Raw genomic sequence first — 22,115 nt, forward strand, 5'->3', positions numbered from 1 at the left:
GTACACAATTCGTGGTTCCCTTTATTTTCAGACCTTGAAGCACAATTTAGGTTCAAAACGTTTGCCTTTTAAGAGTCCATTGTCGGCAGCCCTGAAGATTGATTTCCGTGGTTTCCAGTTTTCACAACAGGCAAGTCCTGAGCTATACCTTAATTAAGACCACGATTGCTACATTCCCAACCCTCGTCATTTTCCGTTCTCACGTTGTCGAAAACCTTCATTGTGTTAGTGCTCAGATGGCTGAGGCTCTGGCCTTCTGACCCCAACTTGGCAGTTTCAGTCCTGGCTCAGTGCGGTAGTATTTGAAGCTACTCAAATACGACAGCCTCGTGTCGGTAGATTTACTGGCATGTAAAAGAACTCCTGCGGGAAAAAATACTGGCACCTCGGCGTCTCCATAAACCATAAAATTAGTTAGTGGGACGCAAAGCCAATAACAGTATTATTATCATCATTGATGTTTTTGTTGTAGTTGCTGTTTTCACGTCTAACTTTGCCTAAGAACTGTATGTTGTGTTTCACCGCATATTTTTCCCCCTTCAGAACGGGTTGTACAGCACCACTCACTCAAATAGGTGAGTAAATGATACCGAAAATATCCCGTAATGAATGGAAGTGCGATAATATCTTCGGTCTTAGGGCAGATTATAACATCTACCATTAACAAGGTATGCATTAGCTTCCGGGATATCCTGGTTTCTCATTACTCAACCGCTACATATAATCTTGTAGAACTGTCATCCTAAGAGTAATGGAGAGGTTCGATGTTAGCTTTTTTCCTACCTAGATTGCGTGGCAATATATCTATAATCTTCACCGAACACAGAATAATTAACTACACACCCTGGAATTGACACGCAACCCAGTAGCAACATCATGCGAAGTGGGTGCTAGATAAATACTGAAATATGGTACACACATACAGTATATCCCCTTCAGTAAGTTACCGCTATCCTGTTTCACTAGGAAGTGATAGCATGATTATAACCACGGTACCTCCAGTTTTACCTGGAATCCGAACTAGTATTACCGAAAAGGCTTTAACACGCCATTCAAAAATCCGATAACCTCTGCTGGATTTGAACCCGCGATTCTGGGATACGGAGTTGATGTTCTTCTTTGCTACTGGTTCAACGCCGCACTAGGACTCTGTCGCTGGAGGGAGCACCAAAGACAACTTGTCGTAAAAGATGGGGGAACTCACTGCCCACAGACATGTCACCAAAGGAAGAACTAGCTCCTGGCGCCGACCTACCTTACCCTGTATGGAGGTCCCTCAACCTCTTAAGAGTGGGCATCACTTGATGCAAGACCAACCTGAAGAAATGGTGGATCCTTCCAGTAAACGCAGACATCTCGTGTGAATGTGGTGCTGAAGAAGATCCAAGCCACCTACTTCTCTGTCCCTTCCTGAACAACCCATGCACATCACAAGATAGGTTTAAAGGAAACAAGGCCATAGCAGCTGCAACTGTTTAGAAATGCTGACCGGACACGGAAATGAATGAATCAATTGGAAGTTTTCGGCGACTGAAGGATTGGGAAGGTAGCAGCCGTGGGCTTAGTTAAGGCACAGCCCCAGCTTGTGCATGGTGTGAAAATGGGGAATCATGGAAAATCTCTTCAGGACTGCCTTCGGTGGGATTCGAACCTACCATTTTCTAAATGCAAGTTCACAGCAAGCTACCCTTACCGCATGGCAAACTCACTCGGTCCCGAAATCGAAGCTCTGCCACTAACCCACAGAGGGAGTCAACAAGTACAGTAGACCTATTGTAATGATTATTACGTCACAAGGGTGCGGCGACAGACATGTAACAGAACATTGTAATGTAACACGAGCATTTTCTAGTCGGTATATACAGAGAGTTTCTCTCACCGGTTGGCCGGTGGGCGCGGCCAGCTGTACCTCCCTTTGACAGATCACTTCCCGTTACACAGCACGGGAATGCCGTCACTTCGCAGTTCAGGTCCGTGCTTAGAACGTGTATTAAGTGTTGACCTGTCGCTCCAACAGTTCTTGAGTTGTGAAGTGTTACTTCGGTGTATAATTCTCATAATGCCTCCACATGTGTACACGGTAGAGGAAAGGGTATTTATGTACCATATTCATTTGTTTATTTATTTATTATGCTTTTGTAGGTGGCGACGTTAGGACACATGGCCCTCTCTTACACTTAACCACTGTAGTGATACATCATTGGGAGCAGAGCGTAAGAGTACATAATTATACATCGCAAATAATAGCTTACACAACAATACATTACACTTTTCTAACTCACATTCATTCGATCATCCAGTTATACAAGTTAGTCAGCTGCATTCAGCAGGTAGTCTCGGCAAGCAGTCTTAATTTCAGTAAGGAGGTGGTATTTTTGACACTGACAGGCAGGGAATTTTAAAGTCTATAACCCGTCACAAGAAAAGAATTGTTATACATAGAGGATCGGTGAACAGGAATAGAAAGGGAGGAACCAGAGCGGGTATTACTGCTGTGTAAGGTAAGGGTTTTTCTGCCCGAAGGCAGGTCCGAACCTCCGCAGAGGTGTTCCTGAGCCGGAGTTTACGTGCGGTAGGGTGGCCAGTTCCTTTCCGCTCCTCCATTCCCTTACCTCCACCAAAAGCGCGTGGCAACCCATCCAACTCCTGACCACGCCCAATGTTGCTTAACTTCGGATATCTCACGGGATCCGGTGTTTCAACACGGCTACGGCCGTTGCCTTACTGCTGTGAAAGGAGGACAAATACTTAAGCTGGGATGAAATGCATGGTGGTCGGCCTCCAGAGAGCAGTCGGTATATCTGTATCAGTATGTGATATGTACGTCGTTTATTAGGTTTCAGCCATGCAATAGTGTGATAGTATGGGGTGACATGTATATCATAACTCAGACTGTAAACAAATTTAAGGCAACAATTAAGTGCTCGCTGAAGTTGCGGAGTCTGTTCTTTTGTTGCGTCTATAGGAAGGACATCACAGTAGTCAAGGGCGGGAGGCACTAGTGATTGTGTTTGACTCTCACATTACAAGGCAAAATATTGCCGTTTCTTTTAACTGAATGAAGTATCGAAAATATAATTTTACAAACACTTTTAATATATTCAGACCAATATTAAAGTTTCCTTCATAGTCATTCCAAGATTTCTCACAGTTTGGCTGAATGGAATAACTCTGCCATTCATTATAAATGGAGGAATAGTTTCGTGTCGTAGTGTGGTCAACACTTTTTGAGAGCCAATAATGATTGCTTATGTCTTGGAGAGGTTAAGGAGGAGGGAATTTTTCATTGAGTAAGTCCCTGAAGGTCAGCACTGATGCCTATTATGGCTGAGGGAAATTAGAGGTCTTACAGTGACAGTATATTCGTAAGTCGTCCGCATAAAGGGGGTAGCTACGATTCTTTCAATTCGATGAAATGTCGTTTATGAACAAAATAAAGAACAATGGACCTAAAATACTGCCCTGCGGAGTGCCTGCCTTCCCGATTAGCCAGTGAGAGGTTTCATCAAGGGTTATAATCCGTTCCGCGCGATTTTTGAGGTACGATGAAAATAAATTAATAGTTCGTTGATCGAAATAGTAAGATTTCATCTTGTTTAATAGAGCATGGATGTTTATTGTGTCAAATGCGCTACCAAAATCTAGGAGAGTAAGTATTGTCACCAGTCTTTGGTCCTGTCTTTTGTCGGATGTCCTCAGTCTCTTTGAGCACGGCTGTAGTGCTGTGTCCCTTCTTGAAGCTAGATTGCATTAGGTCTAGGAGAGAATTGTTGTTTAAGTATTACAACACCTGCTCATAAACCAAAAACTCGAGTGCTTTCGAAATTGTTTGTAAAATAGAAATTAATCTGTAGTTGGATGGTTGGGAGGGGTCTGGTTTCTAGTTTCCATAGTGAAGGAAAGATTACGCTTTTAAGGCAGTAGTTAAAAATATGGGTAATGATTGCTAAAACAGCATCAATAATGTTGTGTAAGAAAGTTATAGGGATATCATCAACTCCTTTGGCTTTCGATTTGATAGAATATAATACTCTTTTAACTGTATTAGTAATAACGGGGTGGAATGTAAAAGGTTGTTCGTCAGGTAATGGGTTCATTGCGGAGTTGGATACTGAGTTTGGGGAATTTAGAACATTAGGCGGTATTCTTTCTTCAGTAAAATATTCATTTAACTTACCGAGTGGTATGTCTGGCACATGGGGTTGTTGCTGAGGTTTTCCTATGCCTATGGAACGAAGCATGTTCCAAGCACTGCTAGAATTCATATTTGGAGTCATGTTTCGCAAGGAAGTAAATTTATGGTTTCTAAGGAGTCGTTTAAGGAACCGATAATTTTCGAAGTAATTTTGGTCACGAGTTCGTTAAAAGCGTCGATAAAGTTCATCGCGGTGGACCATCATGTTTTTAATTTCATTATTTAGCCAAGGACAAGATGGGCGAGTAACTTTAGGGGAGTGTTTATCGTACAGAGTGATTGCAAGGGAGTTACACTTGTCTACTTTTGCGTCTATATCGTCCACTAAGAGTATGTCATTCCAGGGTAGATTGTAAGCGTCATGTCTTAACTCGTCCATATTAAAAACAGAGTGTTGTAGGGAAGTCGTTAGGCGATTTTTAACGCAATTTCCATGTGTACACCCTCTACATGGAGAGACCTTGCGGAAACTCGTAAACAAATTGAGAGGAACTGGTTTACTTGATAAGATGTGAAGTGTTAAAAAACTTGTACTAAATGAGGAAAAAGTAAATGAAATCGCAGAAAGATTAGAACATACGCCTACAAAATAAATTGTATGCAAGAAACATCCACACGTTGGACGAACTGAAAAAAAAAACAAATCCGAAGAGAAATAGCTTCTATTACGTAAGACGAACTTATGCGCGTGAATCGGAGTTTCCTAAGACGATGCCAGAAACGTGTGGATGCACATCTCCTGTCATAAGGTACGAGCTTATTTTCTTAATTCATAATTCTTATTTTCTTAATTTTAATTTTATTAATTTTAATTGTTATCTCATGTGATAATGTGAGCAAAGTGTTGTCCTTGTTGTTATGCCGCGGAGCGGGGAGTGATGAGTCAACGGGAGGCAGATAAACTGCGCGCGCCTGCCGGCCAACCGATGAGGGAAACTCACTGTAGTAACGAGCGGTGAACGGAGCTGCTCGGTGCGAGCGTGAGTGCTCTTCTGGTTCGTCAGTGTTTCTGCGAATCCATTTCAGTGTGACGTTACAAGTCAGTACAGATTTAGCGAGCCCAGCTTCCATTGGATAGTGAGTCGTCTTCCAGCCTCTCGGAAGAAAATCTTTGTTGTGTCGTATTAACCTTTGGCTACTCGCGCTCAGTTTTCCCCCTTTATTACTCGCGTGGGGTCTTTAAGGCCTCCGGGACAGTATGCATTGAAAAAACTCCAATTACAACACAATTGCATCTTATTTTACTGCAAACACTGCACCACATTAAAAAGCATGTTTACAAGAAATCATTACATATAAAATAACATTAAGTTCATGACAGTGTTTTTTCTCACATTACACGCACTTTTCACATATTTTCTTCATGTGGTCTCCACAAACACGTTCCTTGCTTTTTTCACATCTAGTTTTTATTTTTCTATCCTTTGACCTGGGGCAAATCACGCATATCTTTCTTGAATTGTCTGGCTCCTCTACATCTTCCCTGTCACCATTATCTCTACATAGTCTTTTCTTGAGATTTCTAGGCAAGCTAGGTAAAGCAGCACGCAACAACAGCCATAGTTTAATGAGTTCTTTCACCAGCTCTTTCAAAAATTCTCTCCTTGGCATTCTTTACTTGTGGCTGGAATTGAATTTCCATACAACGAAAACGTTGATACCCACCACATTGAAGAGATGATAGAAAACAACGAGTGTCCATCTGTTGGTTTGTCGTGCCACGTTGTAAGTTTGGCATAACTTGTCATTTGTGTCTACACCACCTTTTGTGCTGTTATAAAACAGAACTATTTCCGATTTCTTCTTCTCAGCCTCTTCTATATCTGTCATGATGCATGCTGGAGATCAGTATTACCGCTCTGTGATTGCTGAATATTTCACAGTCTGGATCAGAATCAGAAGCAGCTGGGACATCATCATCATCATCATCATCATCATCATCATCATCATCATCATCATCATCATCATCTTCTTCTTCTTCTTCTTCTTCTTCCTCTAAAAGCCACTGTTAATATCCTGTACTTGACGACTGTGCCTTCCAGCCATATTCATTTGAAAGCGAAATACAAATCGAAGTAACCCAGAAATATGATATAAATCAATAACACATCGCTCTATTTGCTGCACTGCATCTCATGTCAAAGTAGAAGCTCCTTATACTGTACGTTATAGGCTTACTTTTTGTATATTAATTCCCAGACATCACAAGAGGTTCAGATGCTGGCTAGAATATGTGTATTTCACGTTCACATCATCAAAACTAAATAAATAGTTAGTTATAAGCAATATGTGCCAGAATAGGAAAAGAGTTACCTTACTTTATTTTCATACGTAATTACTCGCGTGGGGTCTTTCAGGCCTGGTCACTGCTCTCCACTGAGTACCTTACTTGGCAACAATGAGCCAACTACTGAACTGAGTTCCCCTCTCCACTACATGAAGCTATTGCATGTGTCAAGGTCACACGTAGTCACTTCGGGAAAATATAACAAGTTAAAAAGGGAGTGGGGCCTCAAAGACCCCGCGCGAGTAATTAAAGGTTAAGAACATGAATTCAAGGATAAAAGGGAGCCAAGAGAAAGCACTTTTACTGATGAATTATTATGGGAACACACCTATTCTATGGGATCATATAGATATGCAACATTATCATCGGCTTAACTCGTTTTCGATCAACTGTCTTCTTTCAATAAATTATCTTATGTATCTAGATGTACTTTCGATGACTGACAGACCAATCTTAGCATGGATTAAGCGTCCACGTAGATTGTACAGAATTGTTGGCGGAGGGCGCGATTATACTGCACGGAGAATTCGTGTATATCTCCTTGTCTCTTCAAGTCTGCGTCCTTACCCTTCAAGCAGATTGACAGCAGCAGATATTATCACAATTATAATAAACATATAAAAACATACCCAGCAAGATCTAACCAGAGAATTGGAAACCACAGAAGAGGAACTTTAAAAAAATGTCCAATTTACTAGCTTCGCACAGAGGAGAAAACGGAAACATTACAAGAAGCAGTGCTGAAGTGGGAGGTAAGGACTACTCGTTTCCAATCTTGCCTCGGATACAATTGGCATGGATCTCACATACTTCGCAATTTTTGGAACATTAGATGTATTATCTAGCATCGCTCAATGGAACCTTTTTCTCTTTACATACAGTATTTCATTATAATGGATCGGTAACGCCAGAGTCTAAGTTGAACGAGATTAAATATGGATCACTTCTGAACCGAGCATTCAAAGTGAGCGTTCGCCGCGTTGATATCAATTGGTAATGTGGCATTTGCTTGTTGTGAACATTGCATTACAGTGCTCGGCTCCAGTCAGCCACCGTCTTTACATATGAACTGAGATGCCCAAAACGATTACTGAAACACTTTCGCCATTGCAACGTACAGAATTTTATTTCATGTTACGTTGAACTTCCTTATTCATATTTAACTAATATTAGGAAAAACACATGATGATCGACTCAGTGCCCACCAGTATGCCATGTTTGGGACGCACCACTCAAACAGTCGACACCATCCGCGAGAGAATCGTTATCGTCTGTCGACAGAGGTGTTGACTCGCCAACATGACGCAGTGTAACCAACTGCTATCTATGTAACTGTTTTACATGCGCTTGGAAAGGTTTCTCATGACATGTTCTTAAGTAACTACAGTATCGAAAAGTACCACTTTGCGCGTTATTTTGTAAAAGGTAAAAATATGAAATTCGACATCGTATGAAATAAAGTGCATTTGGGGTCGATGGCTAACGTTTTGCTCCTTAAAACAATAATCACCACATCATCATCATCATCATTATCGATAACATATTTATAAGAAGAAGGAAGAAAATATACGTGCAAACAGTAACACAAATTGTGATCATATTTTTAAGATTATTATTAACACTAATATTTTTAAATGACACTTTCTTTCTTTGTACTTGGAGTTTGGCAAAACTGTTTCAGACACGTAAAGGAATATAAAAATTTCGATATTTTCGTTTCTATTAACTATTCCCCGTTTTATGAACTCCCACACATTTAGACGTGAGGAGAGATTAACACGCCCACTGTAATTATTTTTGCATCCCACTGATTACCTTCATGGTTTTCGGGGAATACGAAACGCCGGAAATTTGTCCCGCAGGAGTGCTTTTTCGTGCCAGTAAATCTACCGACATGAGGCTGATGTATTTGAGCACCTTCAAGTACCACCGAACTAAGCCAGGACCGAACCTGCCAAGTTATGTAACTCAATGCTTTGCAGTCTATTGAACACACATGTTAAATATAAATATTACACTACAACATACCTGTAAAAAGTACACATGATTAAACAAGGAATAAGAACACGCACTATTGAGTAGGCCTATGTTTCGTACTTGAAAGAACATCATCAGACTCTTTCAAGTCACACTCAAATATTTAGAATATTTATGTTTATTTCTATTGAATATTTAGGAACTTGAATCTCGAAATTATCTTAATATGTTATCCTTTGTCTCTATCATGTTAATTTAAGGACGAAACGCTTCATAATTTGTTTAGTAGTGTGATTTTTTATTCCTCGTTTAATAATGCATTTTTTACAGGTATGTTGTAGTGTGACATTTGTATTTAACTTGTGTGAAATGCTTTTAAGTTACATTTAATAAGACGACACTGGAAAGTACGGCTTCCTTCTTAACAAAATGCTAAGTTAAGGGGCCCATAGACGTGCAATTTGCCTGCTGCCATTTCTTGATGGATGCAGTACTTTTGTATCCATCTCTTGGCACAGGCCAGAATAAAGTGTAGCTTCCACCGAAGTCCCAGTCTCATCCATGGCTGTGACAATATGGAAGCTGCTGGGGTATGGGTGGTGCTGAGTAATGGCATTCAGAGCACGACTAGTGCATCTGAGTGTTATGAAAGGTGTTGCTCATAGGGTCGGTCGTGCTGCAATAGCACTTTCTGACCCAGTGAGGAAAGCAATGGCAAACTACCTCACTCCTCGTCTTGCCTAGTACGCCTCATTTTCGTTCTGCCATTGGTTTTTGCGGTTTCCTGATAACCGCATGACCTTTGGTGGTGCTATTTGAGGATCTAACCAGCCTCTGGGCTGATGACCTAACAGACAGACAGACGTGCAATATTATTGCGCAATATCTGGGTTTGTGCAATATAATTGATAGTATGTATTTTATATTGAAGGGTTGTGCAATATATTGTACGAAATCAAAAAAGTTTGAAATATATTGCGCAAATCGCAAAATGCTGCGCCGTGTATTGCCAGTATTGTGCAATATCCCGTCCTCCCGCCAGTTGGTATCAACAAGTGGGGGAGAACGTACCGTGATGGCAGACAAACAGGTGGAGAAAAAGTTTATTTTGGAGTTTATCGAAGTGTACCATGGCCATGGATTACAATAATCGCGTTAAAAAAGGTGAACAGAATGAGGTGCTTATTGAGAAATATCGCGAAAAATACCCGAACGCCGACAAGCAAGAAGTTATTTTAAAAAGTCAGTTCTCTGCGTACAAACTTCCGGAAGGAAGTGAAGCGGCTTCGTGATACAGAAAATAGTGTTCTTCTTCTTAATGTGTTTACCCTCCAGGGTCGGTTCTTCCCTTGGACTCAGCGGGGGATCCCACCTCTACCGCCCAGAAAATAGTGCTCACCAAACAAAATATCGGAATGGACTGACTATATATTGTCACGCATATTGTACGTCTATGACCGCTTTGCACAATATATTGCACAACCATCAATATTGTCTCCACACGGTTCTATTTATTGCACAAACCCGATTGTTGTGCAATCATATTGTACGTCTGTGGGCAGCTAACAATATACCGTACAATCCATTTTGCGCAATAATATTGCACGTCTATGGGTCCCTTTTATGGTCAGAAGGCCAGCGCTTCAACCGTCGGAGCCACTCAGCCCGGCTTGGGTTACAGAGGTTTCATTTGCAAGTCCTTCATACACTTCATATAATTAGGATCCTTGAAATCTAATTGATTTCTCATTCCTAATTGCAGTTATCATTGCAGGAAACATGGATTGTAGTATATTAGATCAAGCTGGCCTGATACGTCACATCCACATCGCTCTAATAGGAACGACTTAAGAGAGATCACCGAGCATTATACAGAACAAAATGATTAGCTGTGACCCTCCGAAAGCTTTCATATATGACATTAGCGCGATAATAACACACCAGGTGAATCTTCTCTCCAGCTCACTCACTCAGTTGAAAAGAGCTCGTGTATCCGGTTTGGTTATTGAACTCTGCTGGCCACCCCTCTGTGATAAATGTGTCTTCTCCAGATGTAACCAAAAGAATCCTCCTCTTTCACTGCTACTGGACAGGGAAGGCAAATAATTCACTCGCGAACTAGAAAAGGGAACATGTTATACATGTTATTTATAGAACTGAACTGAATAAGAACGGACTCGCTTTGACATCTAAAAATATCTTCCAGTATTTGTACGCTCGTGAAGATTTTTCACAATGGGTCGATTAGTTTTATAAGACATTTGTCATGTATTCAGTCCAAGACTGCTTTCCAGAAAATTATCGGGGGATCTAAACGATGGTAAATAAATGTATCATGACACTACAATTTACAAAGCTGAGTCAGTAAAAAGAACGTTATGCAAGATCATCAACTGTCCTGGTACTATACCATGCCTCTTAATACAACGTTTCTCAAAGGAGTAGTAGGAGCATCCCCCTAAGGGTCGGTCATCAGTACAGTATATCAGTAAAGAATATAAATGCTTTTACAATAATTTCAAGACGTGAATTTTACAATAATATAAAGTACAGGTTTTCTTTTGTAACCTTTTGATATTATGATATATGTTTGTAATTTTAAAACAACGTCATCATTCATGAATGATAATAACATATTATGAACATATTTTCAGCATAGTCATTTTACTAACTTAATTATTAAAACCTTATTAATTACAAATACATGTGATTTGTCGCGTTAAGAGAAGATTAAAAGCCCTATGCTTATAATGTTAAATTTACCATATTGATGACCCATTTTCTCATAAACTAGTTCAGGTAGAGACTTGAAATTTTTACTGAAGGTTATTGAGTACTTATAATGTACACTGATTCACACTCAATATGATAGCTTACTTGGGAAATGAGTTTCAATTAGAATTTTACAAATTACTTTTTTTTCCAAAATTTGGGAACGTTTATTTACATAACTCCCAAGATATAAAATCAATTTACATGAGTGTAGATCCATTGTACTAACATATGTTACTTAGCTATATCTGAAGATTCCAAGTGTCTATCTGTTATAGTTTCTGAGATAATGGGTCAATTGTACAAGAAAAACATGTTTTTCAGAAATGAGGATTTAAAACTTACACACATGATTATTGTAATAAATGTTCATACAATTACTAGAAGCACCCTGCTCCAATAGTCTGGATCCTGTTTCTTATCTTCCACATCAAGTTTATTGTATCTTCTTTCTCTCCTAGCTCTCTTGGTCATATTCTGAGATGCAATTTCTGCCTTTTGTATCCGTAATCGATCCAGGTCTTCGAAACATCTGACAATATTTTTACGTATTCAAACACCAAGTTATTGTAGGACTTTATTATGCCGTTTCTTGAACAGTCCCTTTGGTTTAGTCATTGTTGTAAAATATACGAATCTAAGTAACTTATGAATATTTCACACCACATCCCAATTATATTGAAAGTAAGAATACTGAGAAGATATACACTCATTACGAAAAATATATAAAAAGTGTCCTCCATTACTGTTTTGGCAATCCTGCCAACCTAAAATAAATGAATGTACCATGTCTCTACCTTCTACATGAAATACTTTCTGAGACAAGCTTTAGTAAAAGGTGTTGCAGTATGGTGTGCCTCATAGATAAAATGAAGCAATGTAAGCCATATTTCAATATTATTTTAAAAATATTTAGATCCGTCATAATTTTACAATTGATACAACAAAATGAGCAGAGAAGATCCTGTTACAACTTCAGGCAAAATAGTCATATTTTCACCAAAAGGGCTTTTAATTATTTTTAATATTTATAAAGGATATTGCTATTACAGACGGACCACATTAAGTTTGTACAAACAGTAGGCCATTTCGTTTATCAACAATTTTTGGTGCACACCTAGCACTTTAGGGGAGTCACATAAATATAATATGGTGGAAAAGGAGGGCCTCTCCATCAAAAGGTTGAGTAGCACTGCTCAATTGCGATATCTGCCATGCTATTTGAAAACCAAACGATGAACTTATCCGATACTTTGTATTACATCCTGAATATTTCCTGGCACCTGCAGTTAGTTTTCCTTCTGTAAAGTTCAGAGTCAAAAGCGATTAGCTGTTGTTCTTCTGTTTACTATATAACTGGTTCGATTTCGAATGAGCTTGGAAGAAAGTGAGGGTGCTTAAATCACATCAATTCCATGTTGATGTCTTATGACATCTTAAGTCCGACTCGTTGGCTGAATGGTCAGCGTAGTGGCCTTCGGTTTAGAGGGTCCCGGGTTCGATTGCCGGCCGGGTCGGGGATTTTAACCTTCATTGATTAATTCCAATGGCCCGGGGGCTGGGTGTTTGTGCTGTCCCCAACATCCCTGCGACTCACACACCACACATAACACTATCCTCCACCACAATAACACGCAGTTACCTACACATGGCAGATGCCGCCCACCCTCATTGGAGGGTCTGCCTTACAAGGGCTGCACTCGGCTAGAAATAGACTCACGAAATTATTATTATGACATCTTAAAATCCTAGTCTAAAATAAAATTTCGACATTCTGGCGTCGCTTAAAACCTACAGCAAATGACATAACACTAAAATATAACATTATTCTTCCTGGTGAGTGTCCCTGGTTCGATTCCAGGCCAGTCCAAGAATTTTAATTCTGAACCAAGGAGTGGAACGGGATTCACTAAACCTCGTGTGATCAAATGAAGAGCAGTCTTAAAGTCAAGTAATACGACTGTGGATGTCGTTACGCTGACCACGGCGCAATCCAACACCTTCAGGCCATCTGGTTGGAGAGCAGTCGTCTTCGCCAGCCAAGACCCTTAAAGAGATATACGTGTCACAGTTTGTTTCTTATTCGCGAAACTTTGCGACAAAAGTTAGTTAATTATATGTCAAATGAATTCAAGGTTTGTCTAACATTTTTACAAAATACAGTCTAAATACAAAATACGGCCATAATGACCGATAGTCACGCAGACCGGTTTTTATCGTTGCTGAAAATGTCATATCCGTACGTTTTAGAATGCACATATACAAGGTTAATTAACAGAATTAAGTTAAAACTTCAAAAACATAAGTGAAATACTTAGAGTAAAGTATTTATGCGAGGAATTTTATTTGTCGGGACGTTACTTGTTGTTTGATGCTTAAACTATCTAAGTAAAGATTCTTCATTATCTTCCCACTCAGAGGATCTGGCCTGCTTGATTCTTAAAGAATTTTCTTCGAAAAGAGACTGTATTTTCTCTCTGTCCTTCTAAATTTTAGAAATCGTTTAGTGTGATACATCCTATTCCTTTGTGATGCCGACGTTTATTTCCCCATTTCTAATAGTCATATAATGTGCGGCATTTTTCAATATTAAACACTTTAAATTTCTTCCATGACATCTTTACGGCGATGCTTGCATTGACTATTTAACAGATTGAATTGAAAGTACAATAATAAACATTCAATTATTGTCGGCAACCCCCAAATACGTAAGAAATAAAACTCAATACTGGACGTTATAGCCGATACAGTTCTCCGCAAATGTGATCAAAATGCTTCGTGTAATGTGATGTATTAAGGGACGTCGCGCTAAGGGATTTTTAAAAATAGCCTACAGTGTTTATGTAGGATTTAGATACCGGGCGAGTTGCCGTGCGGTTAGGGTCGCGCAGCTGTGAGGTTGCATGCGGGAAATAGAGGGTTCGAGCCCCACTGTCGGCAGTCCAGAAGATGGTTTTCCGTGGATTCCCATTTTCACACCAGGCAAATGCTGGGGCTGTAACTTAATTAATGCCACGGCCGATTCCCTTCCATTCCTAGGCCTTTCCTATTCCATCGTCACCACAAGACCTATCTGTGTCGGTGCAACGAAAAGCAAGTTGTAAGTTAGGATTTAGGCGGGGCCGTTAGATTTCGCCGTTATTTACAATACGTCGTTAAAACCGACGTCGGTTTTCCGTGGTTTCCCATTTTCACACCAGGCAAATGCTGGGGCTGTACCTTAATTTTTTTTTTTGCTAGTTGCTTTACGTCGCACCGACACAGATAGGTCTTATGGCGACAATGGGACAGGGAAGGGCTAGGAGTTGGAAGGAAGCGGCCGTGGCCTTAATTAAGGAACAGCCCCAGCATTTGCCTGGTGTGAAAATGGGAAACCACGGAAAACCATTTTCAGGGCTGCCGACAGTGGGGTTCGAACCTACTATCTCCCGAATACTGGATACTGGCCGCACTTAAGCGACTGCAGCTATCGAGCTCGGTGTGTACCTTAATTAAGGCCACGGCCGCTTCCTTCCAACTCCTAGCCCTTCCCTGTCCCATCGTCGCCGTAAGACCTATCTGTGTCGGTGCGACTTACAGCAACTTAAAAAAAAAAACACCGACGTCGCAATGAACGGAACGGTCTCGACTGCATATAATCTATAGACTTCAACATTTTCCAACATAATTACAGTTTTCCTGGCCAGAAAATGTGTTTCAGATGACATTGCAAATAGTATTTTGCTTACAAGCAACTAGCTTTTATCAACAAAGAATCAAAAGACAACTATCCACATTGCAGCGCAGCCAGTGGAGAAGATTTTGATTGAACGGATGTACTATTTTTTTACACTTATGTAATTATAATTTGTTGATTTTATTTCTCATGCAACAGTTGAGATACGAAAGTCGTTTTCCGGTGCTGAGGCTCATTATTCATCAGGAGGTGTCATGTTAATGAGAACGAAAGCGAATACTGTGAGGTACACGCACCATCTCTTAACGTCATGCGTGTGGCTAAATTGTACTGTTCATATCCACTGAACAAGAGCCGGACAGAGAGGAGGAGAGGGGGGAATTAATTCATTTTTATCGCAGGCCTCATTTCCATACACTTGCTCACGACCGCAAAACACGGCCTGTGTTCGAATCTTTTTAAATGAGATGCAAGAGGTAAAAAGGGTTACTGTTATCTCGAACAAACTGCCTTGGAACTACAGCCTGTGTCAGGCGTATCAACAGATGGTTCTATAAATTACTTACATAACTCACCACGCAAGTCATCCAGTTTCTATCCCCAACCTTTTTTTTAAATAGTGCACTATATCGTGTTTTAATCTGCCCAGAAGTTTAGTCAGTGAATTTCCTCAGCCGGAAGAAAAGTAGGCATACAATTCAATAGGTGAGTGTAATCATCCTTGCATGACAGTTACTAGTTTTCGACGAAAACCTGCTCACACCGGAAAACAAATGCGTTTCCGTATTATTCCATTGCGTACGGGTTTCACTGCAATAATAATAATAATAATAATAATAATAATAATAATAATAATAATAATAATAATAATAATAATAATAATAATAATAATAATAATAATAATAATATAACTTTTGTAGATAAAAACAAGAAAATCTGCTTCATAATTGACATAGCATGCCCTAATACTCACAACCTTCAATCAACACATACAGAGAAGATTTCAAAATACACAGAGATAAAAACCATGTGGAAACTCAACAATGTTATCATACTTCCAGTAGTAATTGGATGTAATGGTATTATACCAAAGACACTACACAGGAGCATTGAAGCCCTTAATCTCCACCCTCTCGCTTACAGAGAATTACAAAAGGCAGCAATGCTGGCCACTTGCCATATAGTAAGTTTATTGGCATGAACCATCCACCATACACAGAGGACTAATGAAAATCGTCCACTAATAATTTTGGCCGTTTGTATGTAGTAGGCTAAATATCTCATAAATATCTGTCAAGTCTATTTGTCAGCAATGTTAAGTACATACCGATATGTATGAAACATATATGCGTATGTACCAAATAGTACTTCTTCCATGTAAATTGTACCGAAGAAGCTCATAAACCCAATTATAAAATTGTGAATTATATATAATGAAATATAATAATAATAATAATAATAATAATAATAATAATAATAATAATAATAATAATAATAATAATAATAATAATAATAATAATAATAATAATAATAATAATAATAATAATAGCTGGCCTGAGTAGCTCGGACGGTAGAGCGCTGGCCTTCTGAGGTCAACTTGGCAGCTTCTATCCTGGCTCAGTATTTGAAGATGCTCAAATATGTCAACCTCGTGTTGGTAGATTTACTAGTAAAAAATCTTCTGCGGGACAAAATTACGGCACCTCGGCGAATAATGTTGCCTCAACCGCCATGTGTGCAGGTATTTTATATGCTGCCATCTAGGCTGCCTCTGCATCAATTTCGACCTATCGTTTTATTCTAGAAGGTGGCAGAGTAAGCTAGATCTCTGTTGCGTGGACTATGGCTGAGTTTTAAGTCTTTGTGCTGCTTAAAACTCGAATGTATCATCAGCGGTCTTTTAAATGCCGACATCGTACGGCATAAAATGTCGAAAGGAATTCTCTTTTTTGACATTAAAATATCTGTCCACCTATCCCCGATTTGAACACACGTTCTTGGAACCTGGAGACTGAAGTTGTACCACTGGTACACAGAGGGAGCTATAATAATAATAATAATAATAATAATAATAATAATAATAATAATAATAATAATAATAATAATAATAATAATAATAATCGTATGGCCTCAGCTACCGTGTGCAGACATTTCGATTTCACGCCATCTGGCTGTCTACTCGTCAATTTCGACGTTCCGTTTTACTCTAGGCCCGCTAAATGGCAGACAGAGTAAACCGGATCTCTCTTGGGCGTCTATGGCTGAGATTTAATTAATTTTGTCGGGTAAATACCAAATGTATCACCAGAGATCTTTTACATGCCGACATCGTACGACATGGAGTGTCGAATGGACTTTTTTCCGCCCTTCACAAATCCGACTACCTCTGCCGGGTTTGAACCCGCTATCTTGTGATTCGGAGGCCGACACTCTACCACGGATCCACAGAGGCAGCTGTAATAATAATTACCTAAGTTCTTCTGAAGTGGTGTCTGATCAGTCTGACCGCCGTTTTTGCCGTAGCAATTAACTGTGCTACTTTCTAGCGGATAATGTTGAAATGTTGTGGGTGGTGTCTATAGCTGAATAGTTAGTCTAATTCTGTCGTGGGACGCTGAGGGCGCTTCATTAAATTTTGAACATGTAAACATGTACGAGGTATGAAGAGCTTTGTAAAGTCCATTACCTGGGCCAGAATTGAAAACAGGACCAGATAATTTTGGATTATGAATCGCACACTCGATGTTTTAACTACCCAGCAACTAGTGAACAGTGATGTGAAGACATCAGTAAAGATAATGGTATTTATGGCGTGTTAATAATTTGAGTTAGTATATTTTATTTTGTAAATCCTCTCGTTGAAATGAAATGTCGTATGGCTTTTAGTGCCGGGATATCCCAGGACGGGTTCGGCTCGCCAGGTGCAGGTCTTTCTATTTGAAGCCTGTAGGCGACCTGCGGGCCGTGATGAGGATGAAGTGATGGTGTAGACAACACATACACCCAGCGCCCGTGCCATTGGAATTAACCAATTAAAGTTAAAATCCACGACTCGGCCGGGAATCGAGCCCGGGACCCTCTGAACCGAAGGCCAGTACGCTGACCGATCAGCCAACGAGTCGGACATCCTCTCGTTGATGGAGTGTTAAAGATACTTCGTATATTTATAACAAATATTTTATGAAAATGACCATGTCTCTTCTCACATCCCGTTCTGATTCGTATTCCTAATATCATAGTCATACAAGTTAACTAGATTTCATATGAAATTAAATCTTACTTTACAATTTCACAAAAACTTCATCAAAATACTTCCATTTTCGCTACATTGGGAATGTTTCTTACTGCGCAAAAAAATGTGTCTTAAAATATCAAGAAAACGTTTCTTCACAAAAAAATATCATTTTGATTATTGTGGTACGAAACGTCAGTCAGTTGTTTATTTGGTTACTTAGTTAATCAGTTAGATGTGGTCGTCTTGGCATTTCAAGTGCCTCAAAAAAAACTAGTTGTATCACTCGTAGAATATACATTATTATTATTATTATTATTATTATTATTATTATTATTATTATTATTATTATTATTATTATTATTATTATTATTATTATTATTATTGTTATTATTATTATTATTATTATTATTATTATTATTATTATTATTATTAGATGTTAACAGCCATTAGAGACTACAATAAGTAAAACTTACAGATTTTTTGAAGTTTTCTTTCTCGTCCAATATCATGGAATTCCCTCTCTGACAGCCTGCCTCCTTCCTGCTGTCCACTCGCTGTTCCGCTGTTCTTCACGAAAACCCTTGAAGTTATTGATCTGGTGTCGGTACTTCGTTCTGTTAAACAACGTCTAAACGATTCAGTCCAAATGTTTTCATATCCTTATTTATTTATTTATTTATTTATTTATTTATTTATTTATTTATCTATTTATTTATTTGAAAACTCCCGGAACTGCAAACCTTATGATTACGGCATACTCTCCAACATGCTTCGAATAAGTAACTGACTCAAAAATTGGGGGTTAACCTGGAAATTAAGACTGAAATTTTGTAATTATTTCTTTAATAAATTGTTGAAATTAACTAATTTCTTGGAAATGTTCATGGAAGTTTTCGATCTACTTTAAAATCTGTTTCTGGAAAATTAATTAAGTGCATAATGAAAGTCAGTTTCTCTTAAGCAACTCTGACATTGTAAAAGGTGAGGATGGATTACTTTAAACTTTTCACCAAAATGATAATTTAGATGCGTTCCAAAAAATTTGACGTTTCAAACATTGGCTACGCCAAGCAATATTTTCGTACTCGTTGGAGAGTCTCCCTTACAAACGCTGCCACAGGATAGCAATAGCCAGACGAAATTCTTTTTCATATTATTATTATTATTATTATTATTATTATTATTATTATTATTATTATTATTATTATTATTAATTATTAATAATTAATTATTAATTATTAATAATTATAATAATAATTATTATATAATAATAATAATAATAATAATAATAATAATAATAATAATAATAATAATAATAATAATAATAATAATAATATAAAGATTTAATTTGAGAAGGTTTCTGATACATTCAAAAACTTGTAATCAGGCATTATCAATTTGTTTCCCTTTTTTAAAATGATTTATTTCTGGATATTTTCTGCCATGATACGTACCATAAATTCCCGCTCACACCCCTGCGTACGTCTCTATTTTGAAAGGATTCTCCTTCTACCACTTGCGCCAATTGGTCCTAAATTCTTTCAATGTGTAGCTTTTTAAACATTTCTACATAATTTTTTGAAGTACGGCCCCTAAGTAGATTGTTTTCCAATCGGAATGCTTCACATTTTCAGAGACATTCCCACTTACTCATTGTACAGAGCAGGTCAATATACAACTTTGTGCGATATGGCTAAGTGCGTTAAATATTGATATCCGAATTGAAATTTTTTGCTGCGCATGAAGTTGTTTCGCCAGGGTTCTTGCATTCTGTGCGAATGTATGATTACACACTATGGCCAGTCTCGCATTGCGTATTGATTTCGCTATGCTTTTGAGGGACAATAGATTCAATACACGCTGCCAAGAATTCCGTCCATGCAATTAAGTGTTAATGGCGAACAGGTATGGAAGATACAAAACAACAAAACTGAATGGTTGGAAAGAGAGGAATTATTTAATAGATACACAGGCTACGCTGTGTTTTGGTGTTTGAATTCCCTTTGATTATCAGGGTAATGCTATTCTTTTATTTAGAATCATTCCACATCTATTACTGCATTCAACAGCGTTCAAATGACAGCGCAAATCGAGAATGTGGAAGATTATCTACAGAAGAATTCAAACAATTGATGATGTCATACAACTGAAAAAGGATATATGAATGACGTGCATCAGTGCAATTTCGAATTGTAAGTCCATTAAAGCAGAATAATTTTGGTGTTTATTTCCATCGGTATATTTAATCATTTTCATGTTTATTTTGATAGATTTGCCTATTCATTCGAACTGGGTCCGAGTCTTTCTAAAGATGTATGATTTAAAATCCACAGGTCTAGCCATTCGGGCAAGCAACTCGATGTTGAAAGCATCCCACGATATGAACTACGAATTATAGGTAAATAAAATATATAACACCATGAGAAAATATTCTTTATTTATTCCTAAAAAGTACAATTATTTTCTTAATATTCGTTATCCGGTGGATTAGATCAGCTTTTGCCTTTTTCTATCACTACGAGCGCTAATGTGAGTCAATACATTGTTTCATTTAAGCACCACTACGAGCGCTAATGTGAATCAATGCAGAGTTTCAATTAAACACTTATAACTAAATTCGGTGTGGACATTTTTTAAACAAAATCAAGAAATACCTGAGAGTATTGAACCAAGGAACACATTACATTAACAATTATGTAAATTAGTTAATTTTGCTAGGGTTTTAATTAAAAAGAAAACAGGTGAAGAAGCAAGCGATTTTAGGCTGTTTTTCCGGAACTGCATTTAGGTCGGAAGTGATTTTGGAAATGTGTTTTCTTTTTTTATATATAGAACTATCCAAGACTCACAATTTGAAATCTTTCCGGGCGCTTTATCCCTTCAACTTCCAGCAGAATTGAGGAAATTGCTTAATTTTATGTCTTCCTTGAAATATATGTGGAACACATACTCGTACTTACCCTCCATTCTAAGTTTTAGGAAACACCGGGAATTGGGCAGCTCTAACTGCCTAAGCGGAAGGAGGACTACAGCGCAAAATACTGAACGTCGGAGATGCCTACGCTTATTCCATAGCGACTGGTGGTATCCCGACTCTCATCTTCAGGCTAGTCGTTCCTGCCCAGGGTTCGCGAAGTACGACATGATTGCAGGAACTCCAAGAACGATCGACTTGCAAGTTTTCAGTGCAATATGTTGGAACTTGAAAAGAAACGCTGCGAGTGTGATACGAACATTATCATTTCTAAGAATAAACTTTTATCTTAGGCTTTAGGTCCTTCTATTTATTTTATTTTTCAGCACATTGGGTGACGAAATCTCTCCTCCACTGTCTCTCTCCCGTGAGTGTTTCAGCATCGCTCCAAAATAGTTCATCAAGCTTCAGGACGTTGGTAAATATTCGCCACAAGGTGTTACAGGTACGGGCTTTAGTACGTATGAATTATGAACGAACATTCTTACATTAGTCGGTAATTAATCGGTTCCATGGCATTTGGTCCAAATGTACCGGGTTCGATTCCCGGTCAGATTGAGAAATTTAACTTTTATCAGTTAACTCAACTGACTCGGGGGATGAGTATTTGTGACTTCTTCAACATTGTAATTCATTTTAGGTACTAGTAGTAGCAGTAGTAGGGAATAAAATCGAAGAGGATATTCGTACAGTATTTCTAAGAGTAGAGTGGTATCGACAAGGAAGGAATATAAGACGACTTAAGGTCAGGTAGCGAATACGAAATTGGATCATATGAAATTTTGGTCTTTTCCACGATCATGTGTCATTATGAAAGGATGGTTGTCGAGTTTTCCTTTCTTTCTTTCTTTCTTTCTTTCTTTCTTTCTTTCTTTCTTTCTTTTTTCATAGTAAGTTTACCGCCCAGGATTGGTTTTTCCCTCGGACTCAGTAAGGGATCCCACCTCCACAGCCTCAAGGGCAGTGTCCTGAAACATGAGACATTTGGTCGGGGGGATA

The sequence above is a fragment of the Anabrus simplex genome, chromosome 4, assembly GCF_040414725.1.
Source record: "Anabrus simplex isolate iqAnaSimp1 chromosome 4, ASM4041472v1, whole genome shotgun sequence".
In the NCBI taxonomy this organism is placed as follows: domain Eukaryota; kingdom Metazoa; phylum Arthropoda; class Insecta; order Orthoptera; family Tettigoniidae; genus Anabrus; species Anabrus simplex.